At 33.3% G+C, this 17,705-nt stretch overlaps 1 protein-coding gene across 6 annotated transcripts in view; it reads right to left on the bottom strand.

Annotated features, from left to right (window-relative positions):
* LOC106876215 (roundabout homolog 1) overlaps positions 1-17,705 on the bottom strand; it is a 336,558-nt gene that overhangs the window by 64,056 nt on the left and 254,797 nt on the right. The window lies entirely within an intron of this gene.

Raw genomic sequence — 17,705 nt, 5'->3', positions numbered from 1 at the left:
TATATATACACATATATATATATCTTGAATGGCGGTATGATCATATGGTTAAAGGATTTCATTTGCAATTGTAAGTTCATGAGTTTGATACAGCTGCATGACATCTTGGGCAAATATCTTTGACTACGACACTAGGTCCACTGAAGTCTTGTGAGGGAAACCGAGTTGTGTGGACCCTCTCTCTATATAATAATAATAATAATAATAATAATAATAATAATAATAATAATAATAATGAAGAAGCTTTTCACATACTCTCATGTTGATTTAACCTACAAATTATGTTAATCGTGCAAATTATGTCAATGGTGAAATACTCAACTACTTGCACACTAATTCTCTGTGTCAATGTGTAGGTTGTTCAGTTCATTGACTAACTGGAAAACTGATTATAGAGAACGTTCAAGATTCATCCACCTACTACCATAAAAATATGTGTGTGTGTATATATATATATATATATATATATATATATATATATATATGTACATACATAAATACATTATATAATATATGTAATATATGTAGATATATACATATATATACATATGTACATTTATGCATATATATATATATATACATACATGTATCCATATGTAGATGTGCATGCATGTGTGTGTGTGTGTGTATGCACACCTAATCATAAAAACACAGACATACACACTCATACACATCCCTTTTGAATTGGAGGCATTTTATCATTATTATTATTATTATTATGAGTTATTAGCTAGATATCTCCATATCACATGAAGAAATATATGTAGCCATGTGATATAATTATTGCCAATAATTCTGCAAATCCATTGAATAATTCTTCTATTTTTACTAATGATCAAAAATGATGGCTTATGGGGTAGTGAGAAGGTTGGTGTGGAGGGGTGTGTGGCATATACATTTTTTTTTCTCTCTCTCTATTGGTTTTACAATAGGAACTGCAATAATAAAAATGACAATAGTAGGGATGATAATAATAACAATAATAATGATGATGATGATGATGATGATGATGATGATGTTGGGGAGGAGAAGGAAGATACATGAATAAAAATATAAAATAAAAGAGAACCGATAAAAAAAACAAAACAAACAAAATATTCAAATATCCTTTATATTTTGATTTCCTGATGTATGAAATGTAGGGTTAGCAATAGTTTCTCTTCCCCACCTCCCAGTTCTTTTCTGTCACTGCTTCCATAATCTAGATTTTTACAGCATTATGTGAAAATGTCATACATGGTTTTTTGAGGGGAAGTGAGGGGTATGGAATCTATAGAAATCTATTTCACTATTCATCTTTCTGTTGCTTCTAGACCCATTATTCACATTGTATCGTTTCTGTTTTCAATGACAGATAACAGAGCCAGATAAAAATAAGCAACCACCACCACAAGCAGCAGCCCCTTCTATACCAGCATTCCCCCTAAACATCAATACCACCACCATCACTAGCACACCTGATATGTCACTACAACTACCAAACAACATCACCAGTACACCCAACATCCTCATTACCACCAATATCAAAAGCACACCTTTAACATCACCACTGCAACCAGCACCCCAGATGATACAACCACGAGTCAGACAACTTCCACATTGTCATTTCACAATCTACAAATAAGAGAAGATATACCAAACAGTCTTAGATCCTCCTAAAATGGCAAGCTGATCAGAGTTGGAACGTCTCTCAACTTAAATTTGCTTGATCGGGAGAAACTTAGGGCTTAAACCCAACCGTAACAACCATCAAGCTGTGGAGCCAATACGTTTTTGCAGTATCTTTTAGAAATAGCAGCCAACTTTCCCTCAAACCACATTGTAACGGCTTAAAAAAGGACATAGTAATGTAGTCTGGGGTACATGCCTGAAATACTTTTGATGAAGGACTACCTGGATAAAGAACAACAACAACAACACTTAAATGACAGAGCCTCTACATAAGTGTGCTACGATATGGGCTAAAAAAAACTGGGCATTCCCTGGGGGGATTTCAGTATTGCTCAGTACTATTGGAGGAAATGAAATAACAAGAAATCACCTTCAAATCCCAGCCTACCATCTTCAAAACAAGAAGGGGTAATGTTGATTATATTCCATATTAAAAAAAAAATGGAAAGGTCATGTCTGGAATGCCTTTAATCATAGATCTCCTGAATCAATTCAGACCTTGAGGCCAGCTGCAACAATCACAACTAGCACATCTGCCACTCCACCACATTTTCCTCTTCCTGTAAAGTTTGATTTTTTTATCATTACATTTTATTTGGAGGCAGTGAGCTTGGCAGAATTGTTCACATTCTGGGCAAAATGCTTAACAGAATTTCATCTGTCTTTATGTTCTACATTCAAATTCCACTGAGGTCAGCTTTGCCTTTCATTGTTCTAGAGTTGCTGGCCTTGTGCCAAAATTTGAAATCCTTATTATATTTTATTCATTCAAAGTAGACACAGGACTAAACAACTTCCATTGGACTGAAGATAGCAGAAAATGAGCTAATTATTGTTGACCTTGCTGTTTAATCCCAAGCTAATCCTTATTTGGTAAGACCTATGATTAAATTTGTTTGCAGTTATGACATGATCTTTATTCACAGTAGGCTTCATCGCTTGACCCTTTAGCATCTAAACCAGCCATATCCAGTCCAAATATTATACCTGTTTCATGTTCAGACTAACTAGATCTGGCCTCTTACACCTATCCTACAATGTCATTCTAAAAAATAAACAATCACATCATTGAAATATCAAAGCTATGAGATAAAGCATGATTAATTCAAAACAATATGTATGAATAAATAAGCATTACATTTGATAGAGTAATCTAAAGGGTTAATATTGTATTGACTAAGATATAAGATTTTATACTCTAGCTTGTTTATTGAAGGATCTCATACTTTAGGCATAGACAAATGTTTATGAAACTCTGTTTACAATCATGAGGCTTCTAGTTCAATCCCAGTGTGATATTTCAGGAAAGTGTCATTTCCTATAGCTTTGGAGAAATCAGACTTTGTGAATAACATTGCATAGACTGTACTTATAATTCAAAGTCACACAGATCCTGCCTGAGAATCACATCAAATGGCTAAGGATTCTAAGCAATTGTGGATAAAGTCCTGAACTATCTGTTCATGAATTCAAATTCACTTAGATGTTTCATTGTGTATCTGGGTCAGGACACTTTATTAAAATTTACTTTCAGTTCACCTAAGACTTTAGAACAAGCAGTAGATCAACTTGGAATGTCTGAGATAGACTACCATCCTATCTACTGAGAAGGATATTTATCTTTAATCACAATGTTTCTGGAGTAGAATGTTTTACTCTGTGTTACCTCAGTTCCCCCACACTTTGAAGATAGGAACCAATTCATAAGAGAATATTAAGCGTCAATGACTGACATTCTATCTAGTGGGAAGATTTGTTTCATATCTGCTTAATGTCATGAAACAAAGTCTGTTAAAAGCACCTCTGAGTATAGGTTATATTTGTATTCCTACTTTACAATTTGATATGGATAGGTAGATAAGAAATATATATTTTCACAGGCCAACAGAGGATTCTCTTTTGTGGTAACTCAACCTCCCAGAAATAAAAGTCAAGGCTTAAGGAAAAATGAAATTGCCTAATGTGACACTAAATATACTATAGCTGAAAAACTCTAGAACACAGATTCATTTGATTGGAGGTGATCTGGAATTAAACAAAAACATTGTTTCCTGTTTTCTATAAAATTAACAAAAGAGAAAAATTAAGCTTTAGCTTTAAATCAAAGATGATGGCTTGTAATAATTAAGTAGTCTAATTAAAAAGCCATATTGAAAATTATAAATGATGGCGGTGTTATAAGACTTGCAAGGATACAGAATCATTTAATATATAAGTAAAGTTCAGTTCTTAAAAGATAGCATATTGATATTTGTTGCTGCTACTGCTAAAAGAATGACAGTTCTAGGAAACGCAGAACAAATTTCCTAAATGGCAGCAAGCTCAATCATTAAACCCTTGAAATATACTGGTACCTCTAAGTCAATCACAATGTGATATCTGCTAACACAGCAATTTTTCTAATGGTAAATTTGATATTAATCATACTAATCTTTTTCTTGGTACCTCTCTTAACCCAGATTGCTCATAGTAAAGTGTTCATATTTAAATTAAAATCTCAATCAAAATTTGATTAGAATATGAATAATGAGTTTTCAATCAGTTAACACTAGTCTAATATACACTCATCATCATTGTTTTAATGGCTACTTTTCCATGCTTGAATGAGTCAGACGAAAAATATTAAAGCAGATTTTCTATGACTGGAAGATTTTCTTGTTGCAAACCTTCACTGCTTCAGAGTAAGACTGAAACTGAAACCATGTGATTGTAAAGTGAATGCACACCATTTTACTAAACACCTCCAAAATCTAGTTCCAAGGATAAAGAACAACACTCTTTTCAGGATTTCTGAAACTGGTGGAAGTAAATTATTACCAGACTGGAGACCTGGGTAGAATGCCAGTAACAGAATGGAGTCCACTAAAGATTCCCAATGATCAAGTAGAGGTGTTAAACTGGGTAGCAAGTTGAATCTACAATCTCAAAAATAGAAAGTCTCTCTGATGGGCTTCCACACAGTTTCCTTCAACCCAATTTTATTCTCAAACTTTTGGTCTATCTGAGGCTATGGTAGAAGATGTCTTAAGTGCTATGCAGTGAAATTGAATCTGAATCAGTGTAGTTGAGAAACACATTTCTCAACTACACAGCCATACATGTGACTTGAACATATTAAATATTGATGAAGCTTTTAGGTGAACTAATAGTTAAAGGATAGTCATAAAAGGGTTAACCTGGCTATTTCATTTTCCAAGTTCTGTGATAATCTGAAATGGCTTTCTATCAGTCACTGACTCAATGATAGAAAGAATCAATGTTGCTGTTGAGTTCCAGCAAAAGCAGAACTTGATTAAAGAGTGTTCTGACCATGACCTTCCAATTTAAATTCTTTTTTTAATATTTTCTTCAGATAAGTGGTGAGCTGGCAGAATCATTATCATGCCAGGCAAAATGCTTTAGTGGCATTTTGTCCATCTTTACGTTCTGAGTTTGAATTCCACTGACTTTACCTTTCATCCTTTCAGAGTCAATAAAATAAGTACCAGTTGAGCACTGGGGTCAGTGTAATCGATTTTCCCTCTTCCCCAAAACTGCTGGCCTTGTGTCAGATTTGAAACCAATATTTTCATTAAATGGAGTGCATCTAAATTTACACTACTAGATGTTGCTTTCCCACCCACCCCAAAGATCCTAGGGCATGATTTGAGGAATATTTGGTTGAATGCTATTTCTAGTAGGTCATGTATGTAACAATAAAAGGGTTCTCTTGCTGATGATTTGAGAAAGGATGTATCATCGTGATTGTTTAGCTCTAGATCAGCTCTGATTAAGGCAAAAAAATGACCATTATGTTTTTTTTCTTTTTATCAAAGATAGTGTAATGAGGGCAACATTATCTAATGCAACCTTCTTTTAATTTCAAGATGATAAAGGTGTGATTTGGCTGTTTTTTCTAACAGGTCAAACAATCAGAGAGAACCTTCTTTCATTTAAGAAAGAACCTATTCTTTGATTAAGTAGTTTCAGTAGAGGTAGCTCTACTACTACTGCTATCTCCAACATATTTCAGTTTGATTTTATTCACTGTGAATGAATGTCTTATGCAAAAATAAATTACCAATGGTGATATCAGAAAAAAAGAAATATTTATTAAAAGTGTTTCTTTGATGGCTGTAGATTCAATATGTTATTGTTCTCTTACAAAATATTTTCTCTTGACTCAGCAGATTTTTTTTACTACCCTCCTTTTCTCTGCTTTATTTTTTCCTGTCTAAATCCAACCTTCCACTTCCAGTTTCTATTGACATGTTACAGCATTTAAAACATGTCAGCATGCGCTGAGCTGAAAATTATGGATGACAGGGCTAGCAAATATGCTGAAGGCTCTTCTTGCATAGCATATTTTGATTAAAGAGAGTGTTTTCTACAAATCTACATTAGAATAGTTGGTCTTTTAACTGTGCCAAGCATCAAAGGTGTAAAATGTTTCAAAGTTCTTTCCAATAATTAGGGTTGATGGCAAATTCAGTTAAGTTGAAAGAATGGCAAAAGGAACCATCAAGATCATGTGACAGATTCAGCTGAACAATAGATAAACCATTTTCACACAAAGGAAAATGGAAATATATAGTTTAAGACTTAAGATTCTTCAACAGATATTTTTTCAGTTTCTGCAGATGCAAGACATGCATAAACATTTGGTAGAATTACGTTAAAAATAAGCCTGTTATTTAGTAAATACTTGGCTAATTTTTATATTCTTTCATGGGTTTCAGTCACTGGATTGAGGCCATACTGGAACACCATCTTAAAGGATTGAGTTAATTATCTCAACCCCAGTAGTTAGTCTGGGATTCATTTCAGGGATCTCTATTCATTAAAGTGTATATTTTTTATAGATATTTGGCAGAAGTAACAGAGCATCTCAAGGGCTGAGAGTTTCATGTGTTAGCACTTAACAAACTAATGCACGAAACTCTTGGCCCTTGAGTCACTCGGTTACTTCTGCCAAATATTATTATTATTGCTATTATTATTATTATTATTATTATTATTATCATTATATATACATACATACATACATACACACACACACACACACTTGTGCTTTGAGTTCTATTTTTCCTGTCTGCATTGGCAAACCTATTTATTGAAGTTTTCCTGACTTAGGTCTCATATCTATATGTGTGTGTGTGTGTGTGTGAGAGAGAGAGAGAGAAAGAGTGTGTGTGTGTGGCTGCTGCACAGGGTCCATCAATCAGCTTTCAAATCACAAGGTCAGTCTGAGGTTATATTGATTTGAAAGAGATTTAGCTGTTATTTTCAGCAGGCTGAGTGATCAATCAGAGGCTCTCTCATAAGACTGAACATTTTATTTTATTTTCTTTCTATTCAACATCTGATCTTCTAAATATATTATCCTACCTTTAAACACGATGATAGAAATGTAATGTGAAGCTACATCTCCAGTTACCTTTCTATTGAAAAATATAAAGAATTAATTAATAGGGCTACAGCCAAATACTTAGTTTAAACATTGCAATCTAAGTGGTAAGGGTGTTGGTAGAGGAAGAAGGAAGAAGGGACGTTAATTTTACTTGTCTCATTTTATAAAGCTGAAGTGTTTTCTGTTTATTTTTGCAGAAGCATATTCTTATTCCTCATGATTAATATTACAAACTAAATTCATCATTAAAATAGTTCTTTCTTGATTGAAGATATGTCACACTGACATTATACTGGAGGTATACAAGGCCAAATAATTTAATAAAAGAGATATATCGTTCCATTGGTACGTAGTTTTGATTGAGTAACTAAACTCCATTTTGCATGTTTCGGAAACAATTTGGTAATGAATAAGTTTCTCATTAATGTCCTAAAAATACAGAAGTTGTCTATGACTTGTTTATGTTGGTGTTAATGAAATTAGTATCAATAGTATACTGGGTTTAAGTGCTGAATACATTGCCAGAAGAGAAAGTCTTGTTTAAGAATTACAGAGCAATTAAGAATAAGTACTAGATCTTTAGGGAGTGCTACCTACAATATACTAGTGAAGGTTGAGATATGTGAGCTCATATATTGTTACTTATAGTATACTAGTGAAGGTTAGGATGAGTGAGCTCATATAATTGTTACAATATATTAATGAAGGTCTTAGTGGTTAGGATGTGTGAGCTCATGATCATAAAGTTGTGAGTTTAATCCTTTAGCATTCAGATTACTTTGTCATATATAATTATTCTTTCGTATTGTTTTGAATTAATCATGTATTATCTTGTAGCTTTGAGATTTTGACAAAGTGATTGTATAATTTTTAGAAAGAATGATATTGTAAGGTTAGCATTAGAAGCCAGATCTGGCTACTATGAACATAAAACAAGTAGAATATTTGGGCTGGATATGGCTGATTTGAATGCTAAAGGGTTGATCTTTGGAACAGGCAGCTTGTTGATTAAGGTACCTCATTTCACACTGCTCCAGTCTGTGTACTTAAAGACGTGAACCTGGCTGCTAGAGTAACTGTCTCATTCTCCAGTAGTTACATCGTCAATGTTCCTGCTGGGTCAATGGTAGTAGGTTGAAAAGATGTCTATGTCTGCACAAGTATCTAAAGCAAATAACAAAATCGTGGTACAAGCTATCAGGTCATACTTACTTGCAAGTAACAGATAAGTACTAGCAAGCTGCCCATAGAGGAAATTTATGTCAATAGCTTAGAGCCATGAAATTGTATCTTATGTATAAATATACCACCAGAAAGATGAAAGGCAAAGTTGTGGGATCAGTGGGATTTGAACTTAGCAAGGAAAGGAAAAAGGCTGATGTTTAATGTTCTTTTAATTCTGTCAACCCACTGCTACTTTCTTGAAAAGTAGGGATAATGGTGGCCCATTGGAGAAATGAGCCCAGTGAGTTGGAGTGGTTGCTGCAGCAAGTGTCATTGACCATTCTCTGCAGCAATGCCATTGAATCATTACTGTGTGGTGGAGATGAGCACCCAACTTGTTCTGGGATATGTGGCCCATCACACTCCCTCTCTCTTTCTTCTGCTGCTTTACCCCTCCATCTTTTTTCCTTTTTTGTTTCTGTTCCTTTCTTATCTCTCTTCTTTCTTGTTTCTTTGTAACTAAAACTTGATAAAAGTCAGAAGCTTAGACAGCTGCTTCTATATTGACATGCCTAGCCACAGGCATATCTCCAGTGTGGATAAGTTTGCTTTGTAACTACTTAAGAGACATGTTGAATGAAGAAGGCAGATCAGACTTGATGACAGAGGCTAGAGTGAAATGTACATAGAAGAAATTCCAGGAACTTAGTGACATGCTAATGAAGAGGGTAATGTCACTAAAAATGCATGTGTGAAAAGTGCTTTGTTATAGGAGAGAGAGGTGGATGAATGTGGTGCAGTAGTAAAGGTTGAAAAGAATTGAAACAAGGATAATTCAGAGAGGAAGTCAAACAATGAATTGTAGAGAATGATGAGAACAAGGCCAGATCATGTTGAGGAAGGTCGAAAGATTTCTGTCACTCTTCTCCACTCTGGAGAGCAGTAGTAGAAATCAATGTGGAAGTAGAGGAAGGAGTGAACCAAGAAAAATATGGCTAAAGTTGATGAAGGAGCTAATGAGGGCAAGGGCTTAGTGAGAGGGCATTAAGAAGATATGGAAAAATGGAGAAGACTGCCTTGGAACCCAGCAAGGTTAACCCCCTGTTTTAGCTAGGAAAATAGTCATAAAATCCATGTGATTGTTGTATTTACACACACACACATATATAGAGAGAGTGTAGAAAGTCAGTATGTTTCCAATATAACTAACTGCAAATATTGTGGAACTTTTCACATGGAATCATTGACATCCTAGCATTAGAAATGGAGGGGTGCCGAAACAATTGTAACTAAAGATAAAAATGTACTCAAATTCATTCTTTATCTGTTGCACACCCATACAAACACATAGACATACATATTTGCATATTCACACACACACACACACACACACATGCTTACATACATATATTTTACAAATTTACATTCCTTTTTATGCATGCATAACTAAATGGGTGGTTTATTTGATGGAAAAACTGTTTTTACAATTAAATGCCCTCTACTGCTCACGACACTGTTGTGAAATTAATGTTGAACCCTCATTTTTGTTCAGTCAAGCAAACTGGACTCTGCAGAATTCTTTCTTTTCTTAGGAGCACATCACAATTGCTACTTTAAGATTTGAATTAATGGCCATATAGTTAACAATGTAGCATTTTAATGTCATAACCATTATGCCAAAATTAATGTTTTTCCAGTTTAGTTCAAAGAATCCTTTTGGTGAGAGAGAAATAGCTTTGATATTTAGTTTGAACAAATGTATGTTGATGTCTAAGAAAAATTCAAGAAAAATACACACACACATATATATATATATAGCTATGTATACGTATATAGTGAAAGTGCATGGCTCAGTGGTTAGAGCATCTGGCTCATAATCATGAAGTAGTGAGTTCGGTTCCCAGACCAGGCTGAGTGTTATATTCTTGAGCAAGACACTTTACTTCACACTGCTCAAGTTCACTCTGCCTAGAAATGAGTTGTGACATCACTGGTGCCAACCTGTATCAGGATTTGCCTTTCCCTTGGATAACATTGGTGGCATGGAGAAGGCAGACTGGTATGCATGGGCAACTGCTGGTCTTCTATAAACAACCTTGCCTGGATGTGTGCCTCAGAGGAACTTCTTGGTGCAATCCCATGACTGAAAGGAGTCTTTACTCTTTTTGTATATACACATGCATGCACTAAGCTATGTATATGTATGTTTTTTCTTGATCTTAATGACCTCCCCTTCCTCTTATTTTTTTCTTATTTACACTCTACATCAATAGTTTTCAACCGTTTTTTTTTTAATCTTTGGAACACTTTGATTACTGTTTTATCCTGGTGGACCCCCCCCATAGTCATTTAAAACCTAGTATTATAGATAATTCTTTCAAAATTCCTATTTTCTTTATCACATGTTCACTTGTATAGGTTTGCAATAGCACCCTCTAAGAGATCATGTTTCAGTGTCTGTGAACATGTTAAACATTAGAATAGGAAACCAAATTGTTTCATGCAAAATTTTTTCACAGACCCTTAAATACTACTGTGGATCCCCAATTTACTATCTTGCTTACATGAACCCCATAAAATTCTGTATGGACCACCAAGGGTAGTCTATACTGTTTCTCTTCATTAATCCTCTAGAAATGTCACCAACTTCTCTCACCTCTTCCACACTATCACACCAAATACCACTGTTTTCCCCTTCATCCTCTCTATTTTCCCCTCTCACTCTAATCTATCTTCTGCAGTCATTGTCTCTCCTATTCAGTCTATTGCTCACACTATCCAAAATGAATGTAGAGCAGTGAGAACCTTCTTTTGTCTTGCAGTATACAAAGAAGCCTCGTTAGAGTTGGTTCCACTATAAAATGCACCCAGTGATCTTTATAAAGTGGTGGCATTTGAGCGAAGACTTTGCAAGTAACTTTCTGAGGACATGACTACTCTCTAGTGCTTGTGCCATGATAAAATGCATCCAGTTAAGCCTGTGAAGGGGTTAGTGACAAGAAATGAATCCAACTGCAAAAAGCATGCCAAAAGAAAATGAGCAAGAAGAGGTTCTCTACCCATACTTAGGAAACTAGTAACTTTGAAGAACTGACTCAAACCATGACAATCTGTCCAACCCATATCAGAAAGTGAATGTATCATGATGATGTTGATGATGATGTTGATGCCAATGTTCTTGTTGATTTTCTCCACCCTTTGACTGTTTCTCTCCAACCAACATTTGTTTCCTCTAAACTCTTCCTTATATTTTACTATTCATCACTGATAAATTTTTGTTTCAACTTTCACCACTTCTAATCTATTTTTCCCACACTTCTAGTAAATATTTAACCCATCCCCGTCTCTCTCAGATGTAGGGTTCTTCGAGAATTGTTAAAATACTCTTCCTCATAGCAAAATAATTTATTCCATTTTATGAGCATTTTTTACTATTTGCTGACACAGACTATCATTTGCTTCCATGGATTCTTGTGTTTCAATTGATTAGTTGTTAAAGACAGCAATAAAAATAAATATTGGTAATATATTGATTCAATTCTATTTTGTTTCTCTACTCCCTGAAGTAAGAAAACAATAAAAATAGGAACCATTAACAGTGGCATCAATCCTAGTAATTACTTGTTTCTCTCCTCCTTGAAGTGAGAAATCAATAAAAAAAATACCAGTAATATAGTGAGTGCAACACTACTGATTGATTGTTTGTTCCTCTACTTCATGAATAAGAAATCAATAAAAAGAAATCAGTATTATACTAGGATCAATCTTATTGATTTACATGTTCCTACACTTTCTGAAGCAAGAGATTACCATTCAATGAAGTGAGTTAAATAGAATTTTTACACCTCTTCTATGAATGGAGTTAAACTTAGTCTAAATATATGCTGTAACTTTCTTGTGGATTTTATTGTTTGAAAGCATTAAAAAGAGAAATACATATGCAAGCAAAAAACAAATGAAATTACAATTTTCTGCTTGCATCAACTGTGATGTTTATTTTAAAAACTTTTTTTTTTACATGTGCATGGAGATTTTTATCACGATGTTTGTCCCAAGCTAACACTACCAAAAAACTGGATACATTCAACAAAGTGTAGAATCTTAGTTTCTGTATTTTATAATAATACACACAGGGGCCATTAATGCTGTGTTCTTGAATAGACAATGAAATGTAAAATCCCAGCAGCTCATAAACTGAATAAAGATAAGTTTCTTGGCATTTATGAAACAAAACATAAGCATATCTCATTATTTTTTAAAATAAAACTTAGGTTTTTCTATAAAGTATTCTTTTACTAATCTGTTTTATTCTTACTTCAGTAAGATGGCGTAATAAACCTCTAAGATTTAGTTTTGAGTTACCATCACATAACACCATGATGCCTCATTCGTTAACCCTCTCAGACTTGGGTCCGTGTCTAACTTTACCCTCCACCTAGGTTCCTTAGGAAAAAAAAAAAGTAATTGCATGTACAGCTTAAGAGTAATGACTGTAGGCAAACTAATGGAAGAATCACATAAAAATTCAGGAGAATAACAATAGACCTATCTCTCAACTGTCGTATTTGTTCACCTGAATTGCTACTTTCCTCATCACTTTTACCATATTGATTGTTCGAATCATTCTTATTACTGGTGTAAGTGTAAACTCTTCATCTGAAGAATAAATATCATCAATAATTTCCTCAACAGTAAAGAGTCTAGGCCTTGCTCATTTACACCACAAAGTGCTGGGCTCATCATACATTCCTTTCATGCCCCAATTTTTTTTTGATTAAAAAAACAACAGCTATGGAGGACACCATTAACAATGGGTCATAAATGCGCTTGATTACAAAGCTGCAACATGATCAGTTGTCTAATTTTAGTATTCTATCTTCTTTTTCTATGCATGCTGTTCATTATTCCTTCAGTGGGAATTTGGCAGAGATGACATTTAAGCTATTTCTGCTACAGCAGGAACATGGTGTGACAGGGTTAATAATGGCACAAGCTTATGTGTTTTGTGGGGAGAAGTATGGTCAGTTAAACTGATATCAATTCAAATAATAAAAATTTTAATTTAAGCCATTACAAATTTTAGAAATTTAAACCAATGTGAATCAATAATAAAAAGTTTTTGACTAATATTTTATTTCATTGATTCAAGAAGTTAAGATTAGCAGAACTGAACTTAGAGAGTAAAGGCCCATAAGTAAATACCTTATGGTATTTTGTCCTCTATTCTGCTAACTCAGCTAATGCAAAAGTCCTTTCCTTATAATAAGTAAAATGCTTTTGCAGTCAGAAGTTAAGGCAGATTCTCCTATTTTGACATATCTGGGCATTAGCATGGCTGTGTGGATAAGTTTGCTTCACAATTACATAGTTTTAAGTTAATACTATCCTAGGCAACTGTCTGTTATAGTAACATTGAATTGACTAAAGCCTTAGGAATGAAAATTGTGGGGGGTTTTGTTGGCAAGGTTTTCCTTGTTCTTTGATTACAGACTTAATCTGTTGTCCTTTATAACACAACTACCAGCCTTTGGCTGTTCACTAAGTTGCAAGCATCCAGGTTAGGTCTGTGGTTTGAGAATAACTTCCTTGCTTCCTCTTATCAGCTATGGAATACTTGAAAGATATCATTAGCATTTCCTACCCTCCTCTGATATAAAAAATAATTGTTAAAAATTCACAAGTTTAGTAGTTTGTTCTGAGTTCAAAAATACAATGTCATTTTGCCTTTCATATCTTTAAGAATAGACAAAAATATAGAGCAGAGTAAAATACCAAGAAAAATATTCCACTTCTCCACTGAAAATTGGTTGTGTCAGGTGAAAATGATGTATGACTATTAGCATTGTTGCAGTGCCAAACATTGGACTTTTAAATTAATTTGCTTCATTCTTGGCAAATAAATTGTGTTTATTTCAACTTAAAATACCTTTTTCAATAAATGTGCCCATGATATTTTTAGGGCCTCTGAGATTGCTGGGAGGAAGAAAGGTAGTTATTCTAAGATTGGAGACCTGATCTGAATGAATGAACTCTGCTAAAAGTACTCAAAGGTAGTGTTAAACTGGGTGAATATAAAAACAGTTATTTCTTTCTTTTCCTTTTTTTACTAGAATATGAAGACAATGTGAGTGAGAGGTGTCAGCTGTCATCACTAATTAATCTAGTTAAAGAAAGCTTATTACTGTTTTCTTCTCTTCTGGAACACAAATGCTCCAAATTTGGAAGAGACAGATAGGTGGCAGCAACAAGAAATAGCAAATAATTATACTGTAAATTTGGCACACCAGAGTAAGGAAATCACAGAATTAATATTACTTAACAATTTATGCAGAACGCTATTTCCTAAATCATTATAAGAATATTAATGAAATAAGAATTATTAATATATAAAGAGAGGGCATTATAAAAGTTGATAGGGGACAGATGAGACAAGACTTTACTTCAGAATATATGAAACATGAAGGGAATTTCCCTAACATTTCCACTTAGATAACATTTCCACTTAATTAAAATTATGTGAAAATTTTCACAAAATAATATCTTAAAAGTGAAGCTGAAATAAACTAACCAAACAAGAGAGACTCTATGTGATTGTTCGACCTGCTAGAAATAGCAACCAAATCTTCCTTTATTTACACCCTGTTGCCATAGAAAAAGAAAGGGAACATTATATAATATAATTCTGATACAATATCTAAAAAGAAATGGTAAGGACAAAAAGGATAAAACTGTTTAAAGCCATTATTATTCATAGAAAAGCTATCACCATCAATTTTACATCCATTTTTCCATGTTTGATAAGATAAGCAGTAAATCAGTTGTTTCAGTCCTGTATTAACATGATGTTCCCCCTCCAGAAACACTACTCAGTATTGCACAATATGTTGCTCACATATAGTTAGAAACCCTGTGATTGTGAGAGTTCTAACCTTGAGAAGGTTGTTTTTAAAGTGAACTGGACACTATAGAAACCACTTGACATGTTCATTTCAATCTGATACCAAAGTCATTAAAAACAGATTGTATAACACTACAGGATATAGATTGGTACCGGTACAGGCCAAGATGGTTAAAACCTATAGAACATGTCTGTGAAAACATTGTAAGCAAAGACAAGACATTAGGATTTGAAAAACACTACTTGCTAAGAATGATAAAGCACTAACCATTGTTAATATACTAAAGTCTAAAAATAGTGAAAACATTGTTGGCTAAAGTTGTTAAGATGGTATAGGCTAAAATAGTTAAAACATTATAGGATAAGAATGTTAATACACCACTGGCTAGGATAATTAATATGCTATAAACTAAGGTAGTTGAAACAATATAGGCCAGGATAGTTAGTTACACTACTTAAAGAGAAACTGATAGCCTCCCTAGTTTCTTTGACAGTGTTAAATAGATAAAATATTCAAAACTTTAGAAGGGACATTTTCATTTAAATATAATCTAGTTGCAGAAACATACATATACTATTGTAATATTAATTTCCTTTTTTATTATATTAGTCTATATCAATCTGTTTAACTGAAGATAATTTATAATGAATTTATAAATAAAGCAAGACAGGGTTAGCTAAAGAAGACATTACACTAAAGAGGTCTTAAAATGGTAAAAGTTCTCACATCTGGTATCTATTTTTTGAGTGGGTTGGAGAGCTAAACCAGTCAAATAAGAGGCTGATAGGGGACAGATGTGACTGACATAGAACTCTACTTCAGAGTGGAATGTAACATGATGTGAACAATGTTAGCTAAAGATAAGAAACATTTTCCACTTAATCAGATCAGTGTGATTATTTCCAAAATGCTAATTAGATATCACAAAGCTAAAAGTCCTTGCAACATCTGATGTTTATTTTTTGAGCTGGTTGAAGAGCTTTGTTCTCTTTATGATATGGAAGCTTTTTATGTCGGGTGGTGGTGGTAGTGGAGTGCTTACTAAATCTTCATCTCAAAGTGTTGATCTGCATCAATAAAAATCAGTTTAGTTAGTTTAGGTGCAATGATGAAGACAGAACCTAAACATGTTGGACCTTTCATCAGCTATGGATTGAAAAGTGTGTCAAAAAGTTGTAAATAAGTAATAAGGTTAGTAGTCTTGTCTAGAAAGACAATTAATTGAACAACTGTAATTGATTTGAGCTTACAACATGTGAGATTGTAAGCCAATAGCTTATCCACTCATTCACTTAATCTCTACGTGAGGCTATATATAAGTAAAATGAACGCAGAAACAAAATTAGGAGTGGGATGGATTCAGTTTAGAGATTCAGCAATGAAATTAATTAATCAATTAGACTGAACAGATATCTACGTGAAAGCTATTGTTAAAATTAAGAAATAAAGTTTGTGAAGTTAAGGCAAACCTTACATACTCGTATAGTGTATGTCAGTGCATAAGTATATGAGCTTAATGTACATAATTAGTTCAGATTCCATATTTTTATTGAAAACAAAAAAAAGGAAAAAGGATATCGAAAAAATTAAAAGAAAAATAAGATGAAAAGATGACAAATCGAGAAGTAAAGTGAAGGAATGTAACAGAAGATGATAATAGTGTGGTATTCTGTGTGAAAGCATATTAATATTTATAAAGCTGTGTTGTTGCCATGGAATTTCAAATACTTAATTCTGGGAATTGTCTTCAAAGAAGTAAGTAGTAAATAAAAGTAAAAAAAAAAAAGACAATAGAAATAAACAAATAAATAAACTACAAAAATAAAACAGCACTAAAACTAACAAGAGAAAACAAAATGAAAATATGTAATAACTCACTGAAAAAAAAATGTAATAACTCATTGAAAAATGTAATAACTCACCGATATATAAATATATGTATGTATGTATATATGTATATATGAAAAAAAAAAAATAAGAGAGAGAAACAGCAGTGGTGTATTGATTTTATCATAAATTATTTCTCAGCTGAAATTCTGGAGTGAGTGAAGAAATATTTTATAACAGAACTTTGTATTTCATCCTTTTTAAGATCTTACAGTCCTCCCCAGAGTATATCTGTTCACTTGGATTCTTAGATTTCACACACATGATGGGAGGGGGGGAGTGTGTGAGTTAGGAGTTAAATGGCATAGTGTTGTGTTCTTTTTTTTTTAATAAATTCTTTTTTTTTCCTTTTTGGTGTATGTATGTGTGTGTACTTGTGCTTTCTGTTGTTTTTTTTTTAATTGTTTTTGATTTGCTTTGATTCTTGGCTATTTTTCTTTTCCAATTTTCATTTGAAAGAGTTGGCAACAATTTTCAATGTTTCATGTAGGTTATAATTAAAAGAATAATAAAAGTTAAAAAATAAAATTCGAAATAATAATACTAATGATAATATGTGAAATGTAGCTGTTGTTAGTTTCTAGTGCAGTCAAACATGCAAGGGATGAAAATGATGGAAGCAAAGGAGAAATAGTAAGCAGTGGTAAAGTAGAAATATATATATATATATATATATATATATATATATATATATA

Source organism: Octopus bimaculoides, chromosome 5, assembly GCF_001194135.2.
Source record: "Octopus bimaculoides isolate UCB-OBI-ISO-001 chromosome 5, ASM119413v2, whole genome shotgun sequence".
Taxonomy (NCBI): Eukaryota; Metazoa; Mollusca; class Cephalopoda; order Octopoda; family Octopodidae; genus Octopus; species Octopus bimaculoides.
The sequence above is the reverse complement of the archived record's forward strand: the minus strand, read 5'-3'. Positions and strand labels throughout refer to the sequence as shown.